At 41.4% G+C, this 26,696-nt stretch overlaps 1 long non-coding RNA gene across 1 annotated transcript in view; it reads right to left on the bottom strand.

The window, feature by feature from the left end:
* The window catches only part of LOC110216583 (uncharacterized), a 49,511-nt gene that overhangs the window by 12,186 nt on the left and 10,629 nt on the right, over positions 1–26,696 (bottom strand). The window contains exon 2 of the long non-coding RNA XR_013486129.1: positions 22,230–22,293. This is a non-coding gene — a long non-coding RNA (uncharacterized LOC110216583). The remainder of the gene's footprint in view (positions 1–22,229; positions 22,294–26,696) is intronic.

Below are 26,696 nucleotides of genomic sequence, written 5' to 3' on the forward strand. Positions count from 1 at the left end.
GCCCTTTAATCATGCCCTAGGAGACACATACTTGTAGGTTTTGCAGGTATTCCAAAGGTAATTGAAAGACTCAGGACAGCTGCAATGCTGCCAAGCACAAGGAAGGCCACACAGGAAATGAGGAGCCATCTCTTCTTAGTGTGGTTTTCTGTTGCACACACACACAGACACACATATACAAACAGGACAACATTTTCATTAAACTGCTCCAAAGGCAGACACTTGGCCACGAGGTTATTAACAATACTGAGGAATTTGTGAGTGTTCTCATTTAAAGACGACTAGGTCCCAACTAGAAAGAAGTCAAGTCCTCTCCCCTTTCCCTTACTCCCCAGTTACTTTATGTGCCCTATGTTGACCTTATGGGCTTGTTTGTAAGGGTAGTTTAATCAGGAGTTAATATTTTCTTCTGATGTAGCTTCTCTCTGTAACTATAACAGTTTATCTACATCTCTGGGGAAGAAGATGGACTACCTTGATTACCATTCCTTCCACCTGGTGGGTTAGAGACTATTCTTGCAGCAACTGCCACCCATTCTCACCCAAAAAAAGAAAAAACAGCAGTAACTTGACAAACGTGGACAATATAGCTAAGTTCACATTTTTGTTTAATGACAGTTGCTTGGGCATAAACTCAATGTTGTGCATCAGCCAGGCAGTGTAGGTGATGTCCTGTGGCATTTATAGTGTGTTACAGAGCCTTAGGGAGGGGGGAAGGATAGAAACCTCTTTCAATAGTTAATAAAATAATTTCACATATGGTAAATTAGGTTTACAAAGATAATGTATATACTATACAACTAGTAATATTTTTGAGATTGAATACAATAAAATGATACTAAATACAAAAACTACATTAAGCTTCTTAGGGTCAAGACCTTGCCCTCATTTATCTTTGTATCTCCTAGTCCTAGCACCATGAATAACAATAGCACATGGTTGTTGAGTTGATCCAGTTGTGTCTGACTCTTCATGGCCCCATTTTGGGGTTTTCTTGGCAAAGATACTGGACTGGTTTGCCATTTCCTTCTCCAGTTCATTTTACAGATGAGGAAACTGAGGCAAATAGGATTAAATGACTTGCCCAGGGTTACACAGCTAGTGTCTGAGGCTAGATTTGAATTCAGGTCTTCCTGACTACAGGGCTTGTGCTCCATCTATGTGCCACCTAGCTGCCCCTCCTCACATTTTCATTCTGAACTATGAGGCCAAGCAGAAAAAGTCTTTTTTTTCATAGTTTTTGAAACTCTTAGTCAACTAGTCATATTCCCATGTCTTCAAAAAATTCCCAGTTCTTGGGGGCAGCTAGGTGGCGCAGTCAATAGAGCTCTGGCCTTGGAGTCAGGAGACCTGAATTCAAATCCAGCCTCAGACACTTAACACTTACTAGCTGTGTGACCCTGGGCAGTCACTTAACCCCGATCACCTCACCAAAAAAAAAAGCAATAAAAAACCATTCCCAGTTCTTCAACCAATTCTCATATGTTAGTACCTATATCCCTCCACCAAAATTGTTATATTTATGTTGCATATTTCTGTTTATACATGTCATCTCCCTTGAGAAAATATAAGCTTCCTGAGGGTAGGCACTGTTGTAAGTCAATCAACAAGCATTTATTGAGCACCTGCTATATAGTGTTGGTCCCGAAGTCAGGAAAACTCATCTTCCTGAGTTCAAATCTAGCCTCAGACATTTACTAACTATGACCCTGAGCAAGTCACTTAATCCTGTTTGCCTCAGTTTCTTCATTTGTAAAATGATCTGGAGAAGGAAATGGTAAACCACTCCAGTATCTTTGCCAAGATGGGGTCATAAAGAGTCAGACACAGCTGAAATGACTGAACACCAACAAAGGTGGTGTGGTGGATAGATGGCTGGGCCTGGAATCAGGAAGATTGTGCTATGGCCTGGGCATGCAAAGAAAGGCATAAGATAGTCCCCTGCTCTCACAATCTAATGGGACAGACAATATACAAATAACCATGTACAAAAAAGCTATATTCAGGATTTTAAAATTGGAGATAATCGTCAGAGGGAAGGCTCTAAGGATTATTAAGGGGGATTAGAGGAAAGCTTCCTCTAGGTAGGATTTTAGCTGGTTCCTGAAAGAAGCCAGGAACTGGGAATAAGCAGAGAGAGCACGCAGGCATAGGGGATATACGATGCATTCCCAACAACAACAGCAACAGCTTATAACACAGAGAAGACACTTAAATGCTTACTGATTCATAGAGCATGGTATTTTGGGCTAACTGGGTCTATGATTTCTTGTTGAGTTTATATGTATTGTATATATTCAGTTCCATTCATATTCAGTTTGGCCAGTGGAAGAATTCCACCCAGGCATTTAATCTCTTTGCTAAAGCCTGATTGCTTGGGGCCTACCAGGGGAAGTTCAGTCATCTGACAATTGACTACTCTCTCTCTCTCTCTCTCTCTCTCTCTCTCTCTCTCTCTCTCTTCTCTCTGTCTCTCCTCTCTCTGTGTGTCTTCTCTCTTTTCTTCCTTTCTTTTTCCCTGTGACATCATCAGTTAAAGGAATTCCTCATATGGAAGCTTCACATGATACAAATATCATAGATGTTTATACCATATATTCTCAGAGACTTGCCTGGATAAATGACCCACTCAAAGTCACACAGCCAGAGATGCAACTTGAATCCAGAGCTTCCTGACTCCAAGGCTGACCCCTATGCAAGGGGACGGGACCCTGTGGCCTCAAGGACACATGTGGCCCTCTAGGTCCTCAAGTGCAGCCCTTTGAATCCAAACTTCACAGAACAAATCCCCTTAATAAAAGGATTTGTTCTGTAAAACTTGGACTCAGTCAAAAGGCCACACCTGAGGACCTAGAAGGCCACATGTGGCCTTAAGGCAGCCGGTTCCCCATCCCTGTCTATGTCCTCATATCACTTTTATCCACATCTTATTTTCCTCCTCTATCCTCAAACTCAGCAAAAAAAAAAAGTGAATTTACCATGGAGCATCAAACCTAAAGAAATATCTTTCCCTGAAATGTGCTTTGTGTAAATTAAATCCTCTTCTAAACCTGAATGGAAAGTTAAACCTCTCTACTGAAGTGAGGTAACCTTGAATGCCTGTATTTCGTGATTCTTTTTCTTTTGGTGCCCTTTGTTGGGCACATGTAGTTGGGGATCCCCTTGGCTAATCCTCAGCTTTAAGCCCTGGGGGCTGCTGGCCCCTGTTTGTACTGTTCTGCTGGTGCTTGTGAAAGATCAGTAGCACTTAGTACCTAGTTACCATCGTTATCCACGGGCTGGAAAGGAAAATCAAATATTGAGTGGCTGGAAACCAGGTAAATGCATCCCTTCTTGGACTTCGCTTCAATGTAGCAGAGACTCAGATAATGTGAGCTCCCAGACACATATCCCACTGTAACAGCGGTGCTCCCTCAAGGGTACTGGAAGGACTTAATCTCATCTTGTTAAACTATATTGAGATCTTCAATTGAAAAGTCATATGGTATTATTAACATTGAATTTTAATTACAGCTATCATTTCTACCTAAGTAGCTAGTAACAGTGAACACTGTACAAATGAGCAGATATGAGAAAACCTTTGCAAATTTGTTTTGAGGAAATCGTCTCTGCAAGGGCCTAAAAAACAGAGACTAAGACTGTTTAAAGCTGGGGTTCTTAACCCGGGGTCTATTAACTTGTTATTTTTTAAAATTTGATAACTGCATTTATACCCCTTTGTGTTTCATTATATGCATTTTAAAAGATTATTCTGTGGAGGGGTCCTTCCGGTTGACTGAACACCAAAAGGGCCCAAGACACAAAAAAGGCTAAGAACTTGTACTCTAAAGACACGATCTCATTATGCTTAACTCAAGTCCCACTCAGTGGATTCTATGTTTGTGTTCCTAGGCCAGAGGCTATTGAAGCCTCAGCATGCTTGGTAGGCCCATTTCTATGATATAGAAAATCAAAATTGCCTTGGATGTTCTGCTTTGAGAGACCCCCTTGCTAGTGGACACTCACTCAAAAATTATTTAATAAGTGCCTACTACATAGCAAGAACCATGGTAGGTTGCTGGAGAAACAAAGAAAAACAATTCTCTGCACTTAAAGAAGCTTCTACTCTGTCCTATAAGTAGATAAAACATGTATACCTATAAGTATACACACGTGTATGCACACATATATACATTATATCTATACAAATATATATTATACATATGCACATAAACATATACATGCAAGCCTACACATATGGCCATACATACATACACACATATAAATGTATATGTACATGTACAATCTAGATATAGACCTATTACATGTACATATATGTACACAAACATATAGCACACACAGATACACAGAGATATACATACCTATGGGCAGCTAGGTGGCACGGTGAATAGTACACCAGGACTGAAGTCAAGAAGACCCATCTTCCTGAGTTCAAATCTGGCCTCAGACACTTAGTAGCTGTGTGACCCTGGGCAAGTCACTTAACCCTGTTTGCGTCAGTTTTCTCATTTGTAAAATGAGCTGAAGAAGGAAATGGCAAACCACTCCAGTATCTTTGCCAAGAAAACCCCAAAAGGGGTCACAAAAAATCAGACATAAAAACTACTGAGCAACAAAAATATACATACCTATATATACACACACAGAAAATTCAAAGTAATTTGCGGGGAGGCTCTGCATACTGGTAAAATCAGGAAAAGCTTCTTTAGGAGGTGGCACATGGGCTAAACTTTGAAGGAGGCTAGGGACTGTGAGAGGTACAGAGGAGGGAATTCAGAAAGTTAAAGGAACTCATTATTCTAAGTTTATATTTACTTTTATATACTATCTCACATCAATGTTATGCTCAATATACTATCTCTTCTTTACCCGTTGGACTCTTGTACAATTATTTTCCTCATAAGATTTGCATACCTCTAAACAATTTTCCATTTGGATAATACCAAGCCACTGACCAAATCCCAATCTCCCAAAGCTCCCACTATCATGTGTATTCCTACATATGTTGTAACCTTTCTGGGCTGGCATACTATTTGATATTTTTCTTCAATTTTGCTAGCTCTGGCTGACAGTAACATCAGAGATGGTTGGCACTATGGTTCCTATTGGAAAGGATTACTATGTCTGGTCAAAGTGTTTCCTCCAAATCTGAATCCGTCAGATTCACCTCAGATGAACCTTAGGAGTTTCTAGCACTCTCATGGCCTTTACTACTCTAGGATGGCATCAGGCCATCAGGCAATGGCCTCATTCAAATGAGGATTGCACTGGCAGAGAACATTGTGAAAGCATTTTGTCTGATGCCCAATGCTGACAACACTTGTCTCTAAAGCTAAATCTCCCGGCCCTGTTCAATGGGTCTTCATTCAATACAGTCTTATTTGGCTCTGTGAATAAAAGTCAGTTTGTGACTTGGGTAAAAGATCTCTCTCATAAAATTATTCAAGGCTGAGGCCATAGAAGTGCACCTTACTCTGATCAGTTTTCTCTACTTATTGCTTATGAAATTGTTTAAGCCCTCCTTCACCCTTTCTGGGGCAAAAGGATAGTGGACAACTGATGAGAGGCTATCTATGGTTGAAACCAAGTGTTGGATGTGATTGCACCCTCATGGCCAAACTTCTCCATAGGACCAACCATTCAGATACAAGTGGCAAGATCTTCTGGCCAAGGGATATCCTCATCACTTAAGAGATGATGAGAAAGCCAACCCAAGTCCATTGAGGTCAGTAATCTCACCCAGTGGACCACCTGTCCAATACCCATTGCCCCAACAAGTGGCAGTAAATTCACTTCTCCTATTCTATAGGGAAGATCTAATAGGGGTTCAATGTTGGCTTTTTGTTGTAGCCATTTGTTACAATCCTTTTTTGATTGTTCTATGCAGGAGGCTGAGGGTACTTGGCAACCACTCCATTCTTCTGCTTCCCCCATCCCCCTGACGCAATTGGGGTTAGGGTCACACAGCTAGTAAGTGTCAAGTGTCTGAGGCCAGATCTGAACTCAGGTCCTTCTGACTCCAGGGCTGGTGCACTATCCATTATGCCACCTACCTGCCCCTCCCCCCTTCTTAAAATGAAAAGAGATGCAAGGTAAGATAAAAGTATTCACTCCAACTAACTTCTTTCCATCTATTAGGCCAAACCAGAGGTCATATTGAGTATCACATCATTGAATCTGCAATGTGTAACCCCATAGATATTCTGAAGTAGAAACATGTATTGTCCTCTGACACCACAAGAATCAGTTGGTTTTGAACCTGGAATTGAGTGGTGAGTACTTCTTTTTTTGGCCATCAGTCAATAGGGAAACATATTTTGTCCCATTAAAATGTAGCCCTATCTATGTGTCAACCTCATTCGTGTTTTCCAGCATTTTAATTGAGAGGCTGAGGTGTCAGTTATTATGCCAAGACACTGGTTATCCTGCCATATAATTCATTATGCTGTCTACATCATGCTGAGAATTATTAGTTCCAAAGTTAAGTTGAAAACTATGGGGCTGAAGGGGCAACTTTGTCTTTGTTGTACCGAGAAATCAGCGAGTGAGACCCAGACGTAATTTAAAATGTGGATTTGTTAGTGCGTGGCTGCAAGGGGTATGCACACCCAAATCAAGCAGCCCCGATTAGAGGTCGAGCTAGGGTGTATATGGAAAAGAGCATGGGAAAGAAATGCCAGGAACACTGATGAGGTAATCCAAAGGTGCAGGTGTCTTTGGGGGCTATGGATGGGAAAGTACAGGGAGTATACCAGACAGGGAGGGGGATGGATCTTTGGAGTCTGGCAGGAGGAAGAGTCCTTGGGCTGGCCAAGGACACCCCTCTCCCTCTGTCTTGATGAGAGAATGCTCTGCAACAAGGGAAAGCTTTCTCACAACACAGGAACTTACTAAGGAATTGGGAGGCTTCTAGAGACATGATCTGAGGGCCTGAGCAGCCCAGCTCTCTGTAGCTGTACCAGGGAGAGAGATAAGGGTTGTGCTGAGGCCCATGCATGTATAACTGCTAGGCACAGTGTCCTTGGGCTGGGGAGTGGTTGTCAGAGACAGTATTTCTGAGACTAGGGAGAAATTGGGGCACAAGTACAAGCACAAGCACTCGAGCACCCCATCATTACAGGTCAGAGATCACACAAACTAGACCAGGTATCCTGGTCTCTGGTATAAAAATAATTATCTAAAGCAATTATATATTGTACTTATCCATTTGCGTTGGAGGTATGAGCTATGTTGAGCTATGCAAGAGTACATTCCACTATTGTTTAGATTTAGAAGAAAAGAGGTCTGGGGCAAGATTAAGCAGTAATTTCTGCTTTCCATGACTTAAAGGGCTCTACTACCTAAATGGTAAAATAATGTTCTGCCTTACACCTTCAGTGCTCAAAGAAAAACCATTCTTTTAATGCATAGAGGTTTTATTGTCCTGGTAGAGCAACTGTATTACATTAATGGCCTCATCATGCAAGCTGGCCCACCTCAGGGTCAACCAAATAGAACTGTGGGGAATTGAGCCAAATGTATTTGTCAGATCCAACAAAGCTACCCCACGAATTCTCCTTTTATGTTTGGCATCATCCAAGACAGTCTGTAGCAGGGAATTATGTTACATCAGCCAGCAGTTGGCATGTAGTCCTTCTGCTATCTACTGATGTATCCTTTCCTAGTACCCCAACCCCTTAGTCTTTTTGATTGAACCAAGACATAGATCTTGACTATGGTGTTATCTAAGGATATAGGTCTCCAATAGTAGGGAAGAGTCTTAATCACCTTTCTTATAGATTAAAATGGTATTGAAAAGGAGCCACTCCTTCAGGACATAGTTATATTTATGTGACATACTGAAAACAGTTAAAATGTCCCCCCAGATCAATATTTTTCTATATCTAGTGCCCAATGCCATCTGGTGCAGGAGCTATATTATTACAATGCCTCAGATGAGCCCTTACCTCATTAAGAGTGAATTGGGTCCAAAAGTGGATTTTCTATATCAGCTGGAATATTACAGCTTGGCACCAGCAGGTATATAACTGGAAAAAGTGGTTCTGGGTCCAAATAGTACTTCTTGGGGCAGCAAGGTGGTGCAGTGGACTGGAGTCAGGAGGACCTGAGTTCAAATCCAGCCTCAGAAATATAACACTTACTAGCTGTGTGACTCTGGGCAAGTCACTTAACCCCAATTGCCTTGCTAAAAACAACAACAACAACAACAACAAAAACCCCAAATAGTCCTTCTTTAAAATGTTTATACAAAATTGATGTTGGGATATGATACAATGGTGAGGCCTCATTAGTTATTTCTCAAAAACCATTAGGATGATTAGTCCTATGCAGTCACTGGACCTTTTTTTTTCCCCTGCAGGATTTGTTTTAGAATTAAAATTCTTCTGAGCACCTTTACATTTAAAATACTCCTGTACTTTCTTAATAAAATCTGATATTATTATCTGAAACTCCATTTCTACTGTTCTTAACATCCCTTCTCTTTAGAAACTGGATGATTATAGATTGCTGGCTCTCTGTCATTTAACATTTAATTAATGGCTCCTCTACTTAGTGGTGTTTCTGCTGCCTCAAAAACTGAGCAAAGAATCGACATTCAAAATTGTGGCGCTGGAGAAGACTTCTGAGGGTCCCTTGTACAGCAAGGAGATCAAATCAGTCAATACTTAAAGAAATTAATTAAGACTATTCATTGAATGGATAAATACTGAAGCTGAACCTTAAATACTTTGGCCATATAATGAGAAGACAGGACTCATTGGAAAAGACTGTGAAGTTGGGAAAGATTGACGGCAAAAGGAGGAGGGGGCAGCAGAGGATAAGAAGGATAGGTAATGTCATGGAAGCAACAAACATGACCTTTACAGACTTTGGGAGATAACGGAGCATAGAAAGGCCTGGCATGCTATGGTCCACAGGGTCATGAAGAATTGACATGGCTGAATGAATGAACAACAACTGCTGTCTCAAGTTAAAAATATCCGAGGAGTATCCTAATGAATGGATTTATCATTAATTTTATTAGATCCTATTACTTCCCAAGGGACTCATGCTATGCTGAGTTCCTTTCTATTCTTGTTTGCTCAATTTTCTCTTGTCTTGTGCATCACTGAGGCCTATTTATATCACTTATTGCCTGTACAATACTTTACAGTGTCTTTCCAGTGTGCAGTATTGAACCAAGAGCTTCTAACTGCTCATCCCCCATCCCCCTAGGTGTCCCCTGGAAGAGGCATGGAAGAAGATGGTACAAGCTCTTTTAGTGTGAGAGGGGGAGGAGAGGGCATGGAACCTCTTTATAAGGCAAAGTCCCTCACTAGGTGCTAGTGTTGTGGAGGGTTACCTTTTCCATTGCTGATTCTAGGTTAGAGCGTGGCCCATGTCTTTGCTGATACTTCTTGTACTCTTGAATAGTGTAGAATATCAATACAGATTGGTAAGAGGGATTGGATTAGTATTAAGTATGAATATGAATTTGAATATGAATTCAAAAGTTAGTCTCTGCCTGGTATTTTCCAATGTCATTTGGTAGGTCTCTAGGCTTCTGATAAAACTTGGAGAGGTAGTCACATAACTGACATTTAAAATCCAAGGCTAACAGAAAGTCTACTACGTAGTTTTTCAGACTAATCTATTTCTTGTCTGATGCCATTAGTCAGGAGCCAATTTCAGGTTAAAATCTAATTCCAAGATATTAAAATTATCAGTCCCTAATACAAATCCTATCCTTTCTATGAACTCAGCACTAAACCTTCCCTATTTGCTAGCTCTTAGTTTTCCTTAAAATTATCCCTAATACTTACCCCTCCCCACCCCAATATACAATCCCTATCAATGTTCCTGTTCTAACTTTGAATCTAGCGGTACGTCTTTTTCTCCAAAGAAAACCTCTCAAAAACCAAAAAAACATTACTTAACTACATAGAGACAGCTAGGTGTATCAGTGAATAGTGGGCTTGGAATCAGGAAGGCTCATCTTCCTGAATTCAAATCTGGCCTCAGACACTAACTAGCTGTGTGACTCTGGGCAAGTCACTTTACCCTGTTTACCTCAGTTCTTCATTTATACGATAAGCTGTAAAAGGAAATGGAAAACTACTCCAGTATGTTTGCCAAGAAAACCTCAAAATGGGATCATAAAGAGTCAGATATGATTGAAATGACTGAATAACAAACAAAGGTGACGTAGAATAGATTGCTAGGCCTGGAATCAGTAAGACTCAAGTTCGAATATGGACTTGGACACTTATCATCTCTCAGCCTCAGTTTCCTCAACTGTAAAATGGCAATAATAACATCATCTTCCCTTCAGGGTTGTGAAAATCAAATGAGATAGTATTCGTAAAGTGTTCAGCACAGTGACTGACATTTGCTGGGTGCTTAATAAATGCTTGTTTCCTTCCTTCCTTCCTTCCTTCCTTCCTTCCTTCCTTCCTTCCTTCCTTCCTTCCTTCCTTCATCTAACCTTATCTCTATACTGAATTTCAATCTGTTATAATTCAAATAAATAAAAAAAAAGAAAGTTGAAATACTAAAAGATCTGAGCTTATAATTTTGCCTACACTTAACACACAAATCCGTCTATCTCCATCAAGATAAAAGGATACCTCTTAGGAATCCAGAGAGCTTACAAAGTAGGAGAAGTGGAAAGGGAGGGGCAATGAGAAGGGTAGAAAGGCAAACATCTCCTGGACTTCTGCTTAGGTAACAACAGCTGACTAGACTCTTTATCTTTGGCAAGCCCACACTGATTTATTCCAGGCCACATGAAACTCTCGAGTGCTAAGGATGCCCTGTGAGTTGCATTTCTACATAAGCAGTCCATGTGGCTATATATAAAGTACCACTTCCTGGTGGTCACTAGACTCTGCTTGCTTCCCATTGGCCTGCCATGGTGAGCTCTCCCTTCTCATTTTCAGCCTGACATTCTCAACAATAGTCACTTATTTCTGTGAGTCAGACAAAGGTAAGGATTCAGAAGGAAGATAGCTCTTACATTGCACCTGGGAAGGGCGGATTAGAAGGGAAGAGGGTCCTTGCTGAGGATTGGGTCTGGCAGGGAAGAAGGGAAGGGAAGACTTCTCCTCTAGCCTTCTCCCATTTGCACAGATGTGTTTATTGGGTTAACCAGCAGCCATCATGGACTTCATGAAAGCATAGAGTTGAGGAGATAACATATAAGATTAGGAAAGACTCCATTGGGGCTAAGGAGCAAACAGTTAATAATGAGGCCTTCATGACTGAGGGATCAGTATGGGTATCAGGCCAAGGGAGAGTCGTTCATTGGGCAACCCGAATCCCCAAGTACAGTTCAAAAGAAATTGAGTCATAGAAGTTGTTTTATAAGAGGAAACATCTGAGTCAATCCTTGAAAGAACAAAAGGGTTTTCAAAGATGATGATGATGATGAAGATGAAGAAAGATGAAGAAAGAAGTGAAAAGGCGAGATGAAGAGAGCAGAGTGGATAGTCTCTAAAGAGCAAGCATAATTTAGTTTAGAGTTGTCTGTATGCAGCCTGCCCTGAGCCAGGGTCTAGCGGAAATGCCTACATATCTTGACATGGAGATATGGTCTGGTATATGCTGCTGCCATGTTGTAGGGTTGGTCTAACCATCAGAAGGGGCTCCATTCTAATAGTCCACCTTCCCCATCTCTTCTTCTCTAGCCCACAGCAGATGCTGATACATCATCAGACCAAATGCAAATGCTGGGATTATTTTTGTCCTGAAGGGGGCAGCAGAGAATAATGAAATGATTAGTCCTTAGTTGGGAAGATTAGGTTCCAAGAATCTTGGAACTGAGAAGGGTCATAGAATGGCATAATGTTAGAATTGAAAGGATCAGCGGATTATAGATGTAGAGCTGGAAGGCCAGAATCTAGTTCATGCTCCTTTTACAGATAGGAAACTGAGACCCAGAGTGAAGTGATTTGCCTAAGGTTTCACTGTTTGTTATTTCTAGAACCAGAATTTAAGATTCCTAACTTTTAATCCATCACTCCTTCCATCACACCACAAATCAGAATACATATGGAAAGATTTACTCTCAAAAATATTCATCAAAGTATTTCTTGCCCATGGATCTGCCATTGGCCCCTATTTAGGGTAGGATGATGATCAGGGTGGAAGACAATGAATTGTGGGTCTTTCCTGGACCCCCTTCTCTTGTCTCTCAACTCTTTCCGCCACCCTGGAAATCTCAAAACTTCTTTGGATTCAATTATCATCCATATACAGAGGACTACTAAATCTATATTTTGTTGTTCAGTTGTGTCCGACTCTTTGTGACCCTGTGGATCCTACTGTCTATGGGGTTTTCTTGGCAAGGATAAGGACTAGTTTGCCATTTCCTCCTCCAGTGGATTAAGGCAAACAGAGGTTAAGTGATTTGCCCAAGGTCATACAGCTAATATCTGTATTTCTCCCCTGAATCCAAGTTATGTATTATCAATTGCCTGTTGAATATAACTTTCTGAATGCCCTATAGGCTTCTCAAACTCACCATGACCAAATGAAATTTATTCTTTTCCCTGCCACCTCTCTACCCCACCCCTGAATTTATTCCTTTTCCAAACCTTCTTATGTCTGTTGAGGGTACTACTAGTCTCCCAGTCACTCTCGTTCATAATCTTAAGAGGTATCCTTGACTGTTCACTCTATGTCTAGGTTCTTAACCTGGGGTCTGTGAACTTTGAAAAAAATATAGATAGATAATTATTTATATATAAATATGTATATTGATAAATTTATATATGTAATATAAATTTATATATTATATATATAGATAACTATTTCAATAGAATTGGGTTCCTTTGTAATCCTATGTGTTTTATTTCATGCATTTAAAACATTATTTATGAGAAAGAATCCATAGATTTTTTTCAGACTGCCAAAGGGGTACAGGACACGCGAAAGTTATAAGAACCCTGGTTTTATCCCATATCCAGTAATTCTCCAAGTTTTATTGACTCTACTTGTTTCCACAGCATTCATGTTTGGTTCCTTCTCTCTTCTCATACAACTACCACACCCATTACCTTTCACCTGGATTTTTATAATAGTTTCCTAATTTGTCTCCCTACTTTCCTCTCCTCACCAACTCTTTTTCTATAATGTACTAGAGCATGGATCTGAGGTCCCCTGCTCAAAAATCTTCCAAGACTCCCATTACCTATAAAAACAAACAAAAAATTCTAAAACCCACCTTTGCCAGACATTTAAGGCCTTCCATGGTCTGGCTTCAATCTAATTTCCCAATTTTTTATTTATCTTACAAACTCCACATTTCAACCAAATTGGAATAGTAGCCATTCCCTCAGCTCTATAGTCTACCTGTTCCTCTGTGCATATGCACCAAGTTATGTTCTATCACTAGAATCCACTCCCTTCTCATCTCTGCCAAGGTTCATTGTCATAAAAAACAAAACATATTGTGTGATGAATGAATGAATGAATGATAAAGTACTTGTTATGAGCTTGCTACATTCTGCATGCTATATTCTCTGTTCTTCTCCCCTCCCACTCCTTCCACAATTAAATGGAAGCTTCTTGAGGACAGGGACATTTTTGTCCTTGTAAATACAGTGCCTAGAGTGGTATCTTGCGTATAATAAGCACTTAATAGTTATACGGATATGGATCCAGGAAACATATGGACACCATCTCTACTTTTGGAATGACATCCCCTTGAAGCTTGAATAGAAGCTCAGAAATTTTGAGTGTGTCTACTTTAAAAAGGTGGAAATTTCTGTGTGAATGGGGAAGTTCCCACAAAAAATGGGAGAGTGGGCATCTAGAGAAAAGGCGGGGGCAAGAACACACAGGGAGACATCCATCAGTACAAGGGAAACATCTATGGCTTGGGAAAATGAGGCTGAATCCTAGGAGAGAAGCAGAAAGAAAGGGCAAAAAGGACTAGAGAATCTCAGTCATGGCGTAGTAATTAATGTGCCTTAAGGCTCTGGAGGTTCAGTCATCAGGACCAGGTATAGTCTATTCTCCTTGTCTCTGGATCAGTCTCTGGCTGCTCTTCCTGTGTTGTTGGCTGTCCCTTTTTCCATTCAAGCTACCTACTTTCCCTCTAGGCAGCCCATTTACCTTAGTAAATAGAAAACCATACCCTTTTCTAAAAGCTAATTAAGCCTGGCTGACTGATATTAACCAATAATCATGGAAAGAAGCATACTGGTCAGGACTCCTGAGCTGTATCATATCAGAAGGACACCACCCAATCCTTCAGTGTCAACTGTAGAACACTGAGGGAAGATATAGCCACCCTTGCACTAGGGACCCAACTTGTTAGTATGTGGGGGAGTTAGGTTGAGGACCCCCAAAGTCTATATATACTACACTAAGTGACTGTGCACCACTTCACCAAAACTGTGCCCCACCCTGCAAGATTTCTGTCTGCCTTTTTAGCCAGGCATACACAAGTTTGCCTTGGATTCGAGTAGATATCATTCTGTCATTTATGAGATTATATCCCAGTACTGCTTTTCTTACCTTTTTGTTGACTGAGGGCTACTCCATTTCTTCTAAGGGATCCTTGCCCACAGTAGTATATGCATTGATCACCTGAATTAAACTCACCCATTCCCAATCATTTAGGTTCCATGACACCCAAGATGTCAATGTCTAATCTTTCTATCACCTATTTGGCCACATCAAGCTTACCTTGGTTCATAGAGCTTACATTGAGGTTCCTATGCAATATTGAGCTTTACAGCATCAGACTTTCCTTTCATCACCAGACACATCTGCAGCTGAGCTTCCTGTCAGCTGTGGCCCCGCCCCTTCATTAGTATCAGAGCTACTTGTAGTTGTCCTTCCCTCTTCTCCAGTAACATGTTGGACACCTGCCAGCCTCAGGGGCTTATCTTCTGGTGTAATTTCTTTTATAACTTCAATACTGTCCATGGGGTTTTCTTGACAAAAATAATGGAGTGTTTTGTCATTTCCTTCTCCAGCGGATCAGAACTCTCCACTATAACCTGTCATCTTGGCTAACACTGCATGGCATAGCTCATAGTTTTATTGAGCTATGCAAGTTCTTCTGCCAGGACATTTACATCATTTACATTGTTAATTGACCACTTTCCAAAAAGTATTGAAGCAGAGCCAAGATGGTGGAGTAAAAGCAGTGATTTGCTTGAGCTCTCCCCCAAACCCCTCTAAATACCTGTAAAAAATGGCTCTAAATAAATTCTAGAGCAGCAGAACCCTCAAAAAGACAGAGTGAAACAAATTTCTAGCCCAAGATAGCCTGGATGATTGATTGGAAAGGTCTATTGCACCAGGCTGGGAGAGGAGCACAGTTCAGCATGGGCCATGCAGGCAAAGACCAGGCCTCAGAGAACCTGGAGCAGGCCTCAGAGGACTGAATCATGGGCAGCTGTGGCAGTTTCCAGACTTCTCAACCCATAAACACCAAAGACAACTTAGAAGGTCAGTAGGAAATGTCTATTGGACACGGAGAGAGAGGAGCTTGGTCTGGCCCCAGTTCCTGTGCAGCCCCAGGGCTGCAGCTGCTTCCAGAGTTCTCAGCCCACAGATCAGAGGGAGACTGCAGGGATCTCTTTGCTGGTGCTGAGGCAGGATTCTCTTGCTTTGCCCATGCTTGGATCTGGGTCACAATTCTGCATGGTGGTCCTGGGGTGAGGAGGAGCCCTGGTGTGGTGGAGCTTGTGGTGGTGGTGGTACAGACAGAATTCTCCTCACAGTTCCAAGGCAGAAAAGAGTGCTTGTGGTCACTCATAGACCAGAGTACAGGCTAGAAAAAGAGTAAACACCTCGCCTTTGATCATACCACCTTGGAAGAACTGAAAATTTACAAGTCTCTAGAAGTATCTCTGAAAACAGTTGCACGAAACCCCTGAAGTTTGGGACAGTACATTCTCCACACTGGAAGCAGACCCCTACCTTAACAAAGAGTTTAAAACTCAAGTAATTAGCTGGGATCATGAGCAAACTTCACAAAAAAAAGTCAGACCATAGAATCTTTCTTTGGTGACAAAGAAGATCAAAACATACAACTAGAAGACAACAAAGTCAAAGATCCTACATCCAAAGCCTCCAAGAAAAATATGAATCAGTCCCAGGCCATGGAAGAGCTCAAAAAGGATTTTGAAAAGCAAGTAAGAGAAGTAGAGGGAAAATAGAGAAGAGAAATGAGAGTGATGCAAGAAAATCATGAAAAACAAGTCAACAGCTTGCTAAAGGAGACCCAAGAAAATACTGAAGAAAGTAACACCTTAAAAAGTAGCCTAACCCAAATGGCAAAAGAGGTCCAAAAAGCCAATGAGGAGAAAAGTGCCTTAAAAAGCAGAATTGGCCAACTGGAAAAGGAAGTCCAAAAACTCACTGAAGAAAATACTTCCTTAAAAATTATAATGGAGGGGGCAGTTAGGTGGTGCAGTGGATACAGCACCGGCCCTGGATTCAGGAGGACCTGAGTTCAAATCTAGTCTCAGACACATAACACTTACCAGCTATGTGACCCTGGGCAAGTCATTTCACCCCCATTGCCCAACCAAAAAAAACCCCCAAAATTAGAATAGAGCAAATGGAAACTAATGATTTTATGAGAAATCAAGAAATTATAAAACAAAAGCAAAAGAATAAAAAAAAATCAAAAGAGTATTTGAGCTGGTAATATAGAACCTTAATTTATATATTAGCACTTTTTAGCTTATTTGAAAATTTTTTTGACAATTTAAAGGCAATTCACAGACATTATGTATAGTATATATAGACTTTGGGGCTCTTCAACCTAACTCCCCCACATACTAACAAGTTGGGTCCCTAGTGCAAGGGTGGCTATATCTTTCCTCAATGTTCTACAGTTGACACTGAAGAATTGGGTGGTGTCCTTCTAATATGATACGGCTCAGGAGTTCCGACCAATATGCTTCTCTCCATGATTATTGGTTAATATCAGTTAGCCAGACTTAATTAGCTTTTAGAAAAGGGTATGGTTTTCTATTTACTATTGTCCTTCATATTCAGAGAAGACCAATGACATTACCCTGGTGAGGTCTTGACTTGTGTGTGAATTGGATGTAAGTGAGGCAGACTTACACAAAGTCATCAGCCTCACTCTCTCTTCCAGAGTCATCAAAGTCCAGTAGCAAGACAAAAGTCAAGACAAGTGGAGATGGCCCAGGATGCAGTGAATGACTTTGGCCATTGGAACAAGTCATTCTTAGGGTAAGTGCTCACATGCTTAGGCAGACATCTCCCTCACTCACTGATGGGTTTCAGACCCATTGGTTACCCTCAACCTGGTTTAGTTTGTCTTCCAACACACAATTTTACCAGTGTACAGCCACTCACTGTGCATGCTATAGCTCCTTGGAGCCAAGAGTGAGAGTGAGGTGGGAAGGGGACACTAAAGAAGGATGAGCAGTCCTAAAAAGGGCTCAGCAAGACCTCACAGCAGAGGTGCTAGTCTTCCCTAAACACCCCATACACCCTGGCATACAATATCCCTGAAAAGGTCAGCAACACATTCTTCCACAAAAACAAAGTTAAGGGGAAAGTGGGCTCTAGCTGAGAGTATGTGTGGCAAACATATCTCCTAGAAATCCTTTGCTACAGTTTTCAAAAATTCCCCTTAGGCACGGCACATTTTATGCCTTGCTCTCTTTGGGGGGCAGCTAAGTGGTGCAGTGAAGATAATAACCAGGCCTGGAGTCAAGAAAACCTGAGTTCAAATCCAGCTTCAGACACTTGCTGTGTGACCCTGGGCAAGTCACTTAACCCCATTTGCCTCAGTTTCCACATTTGTAAAGTATGGATAATAATAGAACCTGCCTCCCAGAGTTATTTTGAGGATCAAATGAGATAATAATTGTAAAGAGCTTAGCACAGTGCCTGGTGCACAGTAAGTGCTACACAAATGTTTAGTAGTAGTAGTAGTAGTAGTAGTAGTAGTAGTAGTGGTAGTAGAGCCCCAAATCTGCTTTCCTCATCTTGTTCAGTCTGTGCTTGACCAAAGGTGCTGCTAGGATACTGATAGGTGGAAAGGTCCAAATATTCCAGACCACCTGAAGTTCACAAGGTCTTCCTCTGGACAGAGCTAAGAGGAGATCAAGTCTATGTTCAAGGCATCCTCCTTCTCCTAAAGTGGTTTCTTTTCAGGCATTTCCCTCCCCTCTCTGCTGCCAGATTCTTGGATCACTTGGGTTCTGAACTAGTTTGATTTTTATAGATGACTCACAGGGCATGACTAAGCTTCCTCAGCCAATCTAAACATACTTCCTGTGGCAGTCGCTCCGGATCATCCAAAGGCATTCAATGCCTTTTCATACTTAACCTAAGGTCTTTAATAGATAGATAGATAGATTGATTGATTGAGATGTGTTCTTACACGATTGGGGTATCAGGGTATATCTCTTATTACTTACCTTAAGTGGAAGGAAGGAAACAAACATTTGTGAAGGGCTTACAACAAACTAGGAACTAGGTGCTCAGAGTACAAACACAAGCAAAAATAAAGACAATCCCTGCCCTCGAGGAGCTTGCCATCTAATGGGGAAAGATAAGCTAAAAGAGAGCTAAAATGAGAAGGGAGAGAATGAACATACCTGGTGTGAAAAAGCATGTTTAGAAGTCTGGAGTCAGGAGCAGAGCCTGGAGCAGGCCCTCCACAAGATGGAGGCCCCCAGGAGGGACTCTCCAATGGGACAAGGAAGTAGGCCTGATGTAGGGATGTTCCAAGATGGAAAGGCTGAGGGAGTGGTTGGATGTTCTAGGATAAAGCCCCAGATACTGAGGAAGGTTCCAGGATGAGACATCAGCAGAGGATAATTGATCTACAGACACAATGTTCCCTCTACTTGTGTGTGTGTGTGTGTGTGTGTGTGTGTGAGAGAGAGAGAGAGAGAGAGAGAGAGAGAGAGAGAGAGAGAGAGAGAGAGAGAGAGAGAGAGAACGAGAACAGATGGCTGGGGCAGAGACAAAGGCAGCATGAGCACAGGGCTCTTTAGCCAACTTGCCTTGCTATCTAGTTGACCCTGTGCAAATCACTTAAATTCTGTGACCACCAGTTTTCTCATTCCCCCAGGTTTTTCTTGCTTCCTCTATTCAGACATTTTTTATTTGTTCATATACTTATTTACTTATTCATTATGTATTGAAAACCCTCAGAAGAATATAAGCTTCCTGAGGGCAGGTTCTATATCCTTTCTGTGTGCATCCCAACGTGTTTAATAATTGTTTAATAAACTACTTAATAAACTGTTGTGAGCAATATGCTTGAGTATTTATTATTGCCCCTAGACTCAATATGTATGGGTTATATTGGTGGGTATAACACAGACTGAAAAAGTTTAGGAAACATCAGTTCAGGCCAATAGATATAGCTACTGGAGGTGTTTCTCACAAATTGTATTTCACTGGATTTGGGTGTGAGAAACAGTTAAATAAATAATTTGGGGTGGGGGTGGGGCCAAGGTACCTAAGCCACTGACAATGAATAACAGGCTCAAATTTAATTAAGATATGAAATCTTTCAGCTGATTTTATTTGGTTATAGGCTCAATAGCTGCAGCAACAGAGAGGACACTGGATTTGGAGTTCAGAAGACCTAGGTTCAAATTCTATCTCTGCTAATTGTGACTGGGTTGATCCTTAGCAAAGCTACATAAGGAGGGAGCTGCATTCAGTGATCTCTAAGGTCCCTTGCAGCGGTAAATGTAAGAGTATACATGGGACCTAATCTAAATACCAATTGGACAGGTCCATAAATTACATCATTAGGCAGCCTTAGGTCTTCAGTTCTAGGGGGATTAACCTGATATCCTCATCCTTAGGGATTAATTTGGCAATGGCTTCTGGGGACTTGGCGTAAAGTGATGGAACTAGTCTTGCCTTGTATCTTGGGCTTGGGAATGATATTCTTGTTACCTTTTACAAGGATTTAGCAATTGAAGAATGAATATGCAAAAGAATCTCGGAGAGGGCTCTGCCCTGTCCTTACCCCTACCCCAGAAGAGGGGTTTTGGGCTTCAGAGACAGAACCTTTCTGTTGGGGGAAGAGCCAAGGCTATGATTTAGTTTGAACAGTAGGTAAATATTTGTCTTTCTGAGCCAGCAACTCAATTGAGGCCAGCTTACTGAAACTAAGGAGACACAAATACAGGTAACTGCAGTGGAAAGGTTATCTGCCTCTTGTTTTCAGATGTGGTTGCCAGATTGCTATCTGGACTTGTTTATGTGCTTAACAGAGGCTCACCCACACATCAGATATATGAGATGTTTAGATTATAACTGATATCACCATGGACAAGAATGGACCTTGGATCCTCCCAGGTTTCACTTTGCTTTCTAGGAGGCTTGAAAAACTTGGGCCTGGATATTTGGTGATTTTGTTTCCCCTGAGGCACCGAAAAGGAGTAAGTCCTTATTAATCTGATCCTCACTCAAACTGAACTCCAATTACAGGGGTACTTCACTTTAAACAAACCCAATTAAACAGAAATCTGGATTTACATAGAGGATGAAAGAGGTGGCAATTTTTCATCTCATTAAAGTATTCATCACAGAGATTTCTTTCAAGAGTATGTTCCTGTGGTGTGCTGTAATGTTATTTGCTTTATAAAAATTCAATGTGCCCTCAACTTTTCAGGAACACTTCTACTGCTTAAAGTGAGATCTCTCTACTGTGTATTCGTGGTATCCACAATGCAATCTGATTCAGCCCTTTGTTGTTGTCGAGTCATTTCAGTCATGTCCAATTCTCTGTGACCCCATTTAGGGTTTTTTTGGCACTTGGAGTGGTTTGCCATTTCCTTCTGCAGCTCATTTAATAGATGAGGAAACTGAAGCAGACAGGGTGAAATAATTTGCCCAGAGTCACACAGCTAGTACGTGTCTGAGGCCAGATTTGAATTCAGGAAGATGAGTCTTCCTGACTCCAGGCCTGGTACTTTACCCACTTTACCACCTGGCTGCCCTATACATATAAATACACATACATACATACATACATACATACATACATACATACATACATACACATACACACACATACACATATACACATATTTGTTATGCCTCATGCTCACCATTAGACATCCTTCCTCTAGCGATGAGAAATCAATAGTTAGTTTGGTTATTACAATTTGGACAGACAACTTTAGGCTGGATCTGAGCATAGTTTTCATAGTTACCCACTGCTCTAATTCTGGTGCATGTTGTAGGCCTTGAAGTAGTCCCTAAAATAACCCGAATGGTGACTCTGAAACTGCACTTGCATGTGGGGACTCTCCCTCTCAGTGTAGCAGAAAGAAAGACCCTAACACTACAGGCACGAGAGCTTAAGAAGCTTCTCCCATGTGTTTACTCCACTCCGGTCCCGGATTTTGTTTACTAGTTTCAACCTGTTGGCCAGTTTCAACCAAGGTGCACTACCTTCTTCCCACTCTCTGGTTTCTTTAAACAGTCTAGGAAAAGCACCAATACCATCATGCTTCTCACAGCTCCAAGAATGGAGAAAGATCCCAGTGGATCCTATTCCAGTTACCAATAAGAGTTAGCATTTATATAGCACTTTAAGGTTTGCTTAATTCTTTACAAACATTATCTTATAATCCCTACAACTTTATAAGGAAAGAACTATTATTATTCCCATTTCACAGATGAGAAATTGAGGCTGAGATTAAGTGACTAGTCCAGGAAGGATTTGAATTCAGGCCTTCCTGACTCCAAGTGTAGCACTCTCTCCTCTGAACCACCTAGTTGCCAATATCTTCCCAAACTGAGCAGGGGCCCACCTGTGCTGCCTTCTTCCCACAGGCCCTCTACAGTATACCATAGGTCTGCCCAGTCTGCCAAATACCAAATGGCATTCATTGAGAAAAGAAGACAGAGAAAGAGGATGAATTTGTTGCTCCAGGACCAGGAATGTGTTAGTACCGGTATAAGAATATTTAGATATCTGGAAAGCCTGAAAAACAAGCTGTTATGTTTTCATCAATAGATCTAGGAAAAGATTCCCAGGAACCATTTTCTGAAAAATTCTATTTGAGCTTCGTCTCAGTGTTCGGCTCAAGCATGGAAGAAACCCTGATGTTTGGTGTTTTTGGGTGTCCTGTCCAAATGCTTTCATGCCTGCTTCACAGTCTCCTGACTTCTGACATTGTACCCATTTTCCACCCAAGCCTCCACTGATTAACTGACTGCTGTTTGGCAGGACCCTTTTATTTATTTTTCAAAAATAGAAATGTCACCTTTTTCATGATTCAGATTCCCAGGCTTTTCCTTTCCAATGGAGAAAGGAGTTACTCCTTCTGCCTACAAGAGAAAAAATAGTCATAAACACCCTGGTGTATGGGAACATCTTTAGGTTAAGAAACAGCTAGACATAAAGACATCTTCACAGAGGTACAATTATTCTAGATTTAGAGCAGGAAGGGACCATAGAGTCCATATAGTCTAACCATCTCATTCTACAAATAAGGAAATTCAAGCCCAGAAAGATTCATTGATTTGCCCCAAATCACACAGGCAGAAGGTGTCAGAGCTGGGATTCCAACCTAGGCCCTCTGATTCCAAATCCAGCATTGTTTCTAGCTGATCTGGGTGCACATGACTCATAAACCAGGAAGGGCTAAGCCCTCACAGACCAGAGTGGAGCTGGAAAGGATCATCTAGTGACTAGATCTAATCTAAGCCCTGGATTTGAGAGATGAGGAAACAGATACATCTTAGGGAGTAAGTGGTTTGCCCAAATTTCCCTAGATAGTAAAGGGCAGAGCTGGCTCTCAGCTCTCAATGCAGAACATGGGGCAGCAGGAATAATATTGCCAAATCGGGAGGATTCTCTGGAGAGATGAAAAAACAATGACAATTTCAAACTATTTGCTTCCTCCTTCTCCTGCTCCAGCTCCCTAGGGAGCAGAAGTGGAACTAATGCTCAGCTATCAGGGCTCTCTGGCTTAGAGGCAGAAAATGTAAAGGGCTGGATAACAATGCTTGTATCCTTCTAGGGAAAGAAGATGGTGGAGGGGCAATGCTGCAATGGGGAAGAGCAGGTGAAAAGTTGAGAATTCTAGCCAGAGCAGATGCCTGGCTCAGAATCCATATTTAGCTCTATCTCAGAGGCTTCCTTGTGTAAGAAGGGACACAACACATACACACACACACACACACACACACACACACACACACAGAGGACAAAGGCCATGGCTGGCAAAAACCATGGCTCTTTACTGGCCTTGGATGGGAAGAAAGCTCTAGCCCTGGCTCTGACCTAGGCCAAGCTAGCTGGTGCCCTCAGTGCTGACACTAGTCACCCTTTATGGGCTGTGTTGAAATACATTCCTTACTTAGAGAGAGGACAAATGAGTACCCACCATTCACTATGAACCAATGGAGCTGGCGGTGGGGTAAGGATAGGATAGGGAGATGGGGCCTCAGCTCTGCCTGACCTCTTAGGGAGACTTGGGACATTCTCATCTCAGGGAACTTTTCTTTCCCTAGAAAAATTGCCCTTATTCATTTCTAAAATATTCCTACCTACAGGGAACTGGGGCATTGCATATGCTTAGGGCTAGGCAACATTTGGAAGGACATGTGGTTTGTGGTATTGCTTTAGGTGTAAAAAGATTTCCATTTACGGCTCTAATAAAGAGATGAGTGAAGACTGGGATTTTTTTATGATACAGACAATGTCCAAGAAAAGGTGACTTACTCCAATTACTTATGATTAGAATGAAACCATCAACTCTGTGGTTTACCTGGAAGAATTTTCAAAAACAATTGGATTTTGAGTCCAAGGTCCTGGATTCAAATCACGATTCTGTCACTACCTGTGTGACCTTGGGCAAATCACTCAACTTTTCTTTGGCCTCAGTTTCCTTAAATGTAAAAAGAGAGAATTGAACTAGATAACTTCAAAGGTCCCTTCTAGATCTAAGTTCACGACTGATCCTAGTGAGACTCCAGTGGCCCAGGAATGGGCAATTGAATAATAAGGCATTTAAGGTGAGTTATTAATTTGTATTCACACACACACACACACACACACACATACACACACACACACACACACACACACACACTCACCCAGTGGTAATGCTAGGATTCATACTGAAGTCCTCTGACTCCAAACCTAGCACTCTAACCACTGTACTACACTGCCTCCCTTGCTGCCAGAGGTGGAAATCGAACCCCTGTTTTAAAACTCTAGATTCATTGCAATAGTCAAGAGGCGGACACAATAATCTGTAACATGGAACAAGTGATTAGCTCTTTTTTGTTGTTTTTTTTCAAGGTAATTGATATTAAGACTTGCCCAGGGTCACACAGCTAGTAAGTGTCAAGTGTCTGGGCTAGATTCAAACTCAGGTCCTCCTGACTCCAGAGCCAGCACTCTCTCCATTTTGCTACCTAGCTGCCTCAAATGATTAATTCTTGCAAGACTTTTTGTTTTGTTTTGTAAAATCCAGGCTGAGTGAAAAGTCAAAATTCTATTATATTTGCTTGGGATTCCTGGAGGCCAAAGTAGTTCATCTCAATAGATTAGAATCTATTGAACACTGTACAACACCTAGCACAGTGTCCTGCACATAGTAGGAGCTTAATGCATATCATAAAACAATTAAGTCATTTGCTGTAGCAAAATTTTGGAAGTGGTCTGATAATATCGTACATTTACATAGCACCTGGCCGTCTTTGAAATACTTTCACACATTTCATTTGATCCTCATGAGGACCCGATGATTTAGGCCAACTAGACATTACTATTCCCATTTTGCAGATGAGAAAACAGGCTCAATTACTTTAAGTGATTTGTCCAAGATCGAAGGATCACAGTCTTAAAACTAAAAGGGATTTTGGAGGCCAATCCTCTCATTTTATAGAGAAGGAAACTGAGGTCTAGAGAGAGATGCAACTTGACTTGGCCAGGTCACATAAACACACACACACACACACACAAACACACACACACTCACCCAGTGGTAACTAGGATTCACACTGAAGTCCTCTGACTCCAAACCTAGCACTCTAACCACTGTACTACACTGCCTCCCTTGCTGCCAGAGGTGGAACTCAAACCCCTGTTTTAAAACTCCAGGTTCATTGCAATATACTGCTTTTTACTGGTAGGGTCTTCTTAGGTGCTTTTTCTGTGAGAATTAAAGGTTAGGGATAGTTGTTTCTATTTAAGGAAAAATAATTGGGAGGGTACATGAGGACTGGTGATCCTTTAGTGAACCTGGTGGCCAGTAAATTGAAGTGGACCTTGTTATGTGAATGTTATGTGGACAGAGGGAAGAAATTCCAGATATGGGATAGAGTTCAGTTATAGATTTTGATATTTTAATGTTTTTGAGCTATATTTAATTTTTACCACTTAGCTTAAATTCAGAACTCAATGCCATTGCAAAAAAAAGTCTTGTTGATACAGAAGTGGTAGGCAGGTGGATAAATATCATGCGCATTTGCAAGCTAAAGGATACAGGAACTTTTTAGGAAGGCTATTTCATTCAGGTGTCAGAGCAACGTTGATGAGATCACTTGGCAGGAGGCTTGAGTATAGTGACATCTGTTGGACTATTCAAATATTGCATGTCCTCGTTGGAAAATTAATCTAGTGATATATCACCTATTCGCAGCATATGAAATGACTGTAAGCTGCTCCTGCCACTGCAGTAACCCAGGTATCACATGGGGTCACCAAGTTCACATGCAGCTCATAGGTGTTCCATGAAACACCTACTATAGGTTTTTGGTCCTGCAAAGAATATAAAGATCAACACGTCTGGTCCCTGTCCTCAGAGAGCTTATAGTCTAGTAGAAGGCAATAGTTGGTAAGATCTCAGTGATCACAAGGGCAGCTAGGTGGCACAGCAGATAGAGTGCTAGGCCTGGATTCAGGAAGACCTGAGTTCAAATCTAGCCTCAGACACTTCCTAGCTGTGTGACCCTGGGCAAATCACTTAACCCTGTTTGCCTCAGTTTCCTCATCTGTGAAAATAAGCTGGAGAAGGCAATGACAAACCATTATAGTATCTTTGCCAAGAAAACCCCAAGTGGGGTCAGGAATAGTCAGACACATCTGAAAAATGACTATAAACAAAGTGATCCTTGAAATAAGGTGGTCCTAGAGATAGCAGCAGAAAGTAACTGGCTGCATCTCCAAGCCCATATGCTTTTGTCGACAGTCTCCCTGACAGAGTTAGCTAATGTTTAGTGCTCTCTGGTGCAAGGTAGGTAGGAGAGGATTTCACAGACTGATCATGTTACCTGGGCTTGGGGATGAATTCTGTGAGCTGGCATGCTTCCCGTTGATCAGGAAGTGCTGCCAGCACACTTGTCCTAAAGGAAATCCTGGAATAAAATAATGACATGAAAAGCCCTTAATTTTTTTTTTGTACAAATGATTACACTTGATAATCAAGGCTGTTGGTTTTCAGAGTGTTTGTCTGAGGCAAACCAAGAAAGTTAACAATGGAAGGGCATCAGAAAGGGGCACGGCTCTCCATAAACACTAATTAAGGAAGGGTTTTTGGTTCCAATTAACAGCACCCTGAATGACTAAGAGCAGGACTGGTGGGCAGGAATGCTTTACTTTGTTATATAGGCTTAGAATATCATTATTTTCACAAAGAAAACAAGTATGAACAGGCTGGGGAGAAAGGATGAAAATGAGATCCCTTCATAACTTGTTATATCAAGAACTGGTAACGAGA

Source organism: Phascolarctos cinereus, unplaced genomic scaffold, assembly GCF_003287225.1.
Source record: "Phascolarctos cinereus isolate Bilbo 61053 unplaced genomic scaffold, phaCin_HiC Scaffold_4;HRSCAF=312, whole genome shotgun sequence".
NCBI classification, from domain to species: Eukaryota; Metazoa; Chordata; class Mammalia; order Diprotodontia; family Phascolarctidae; genus Phascolarctos; species Phascolarctos cinereus.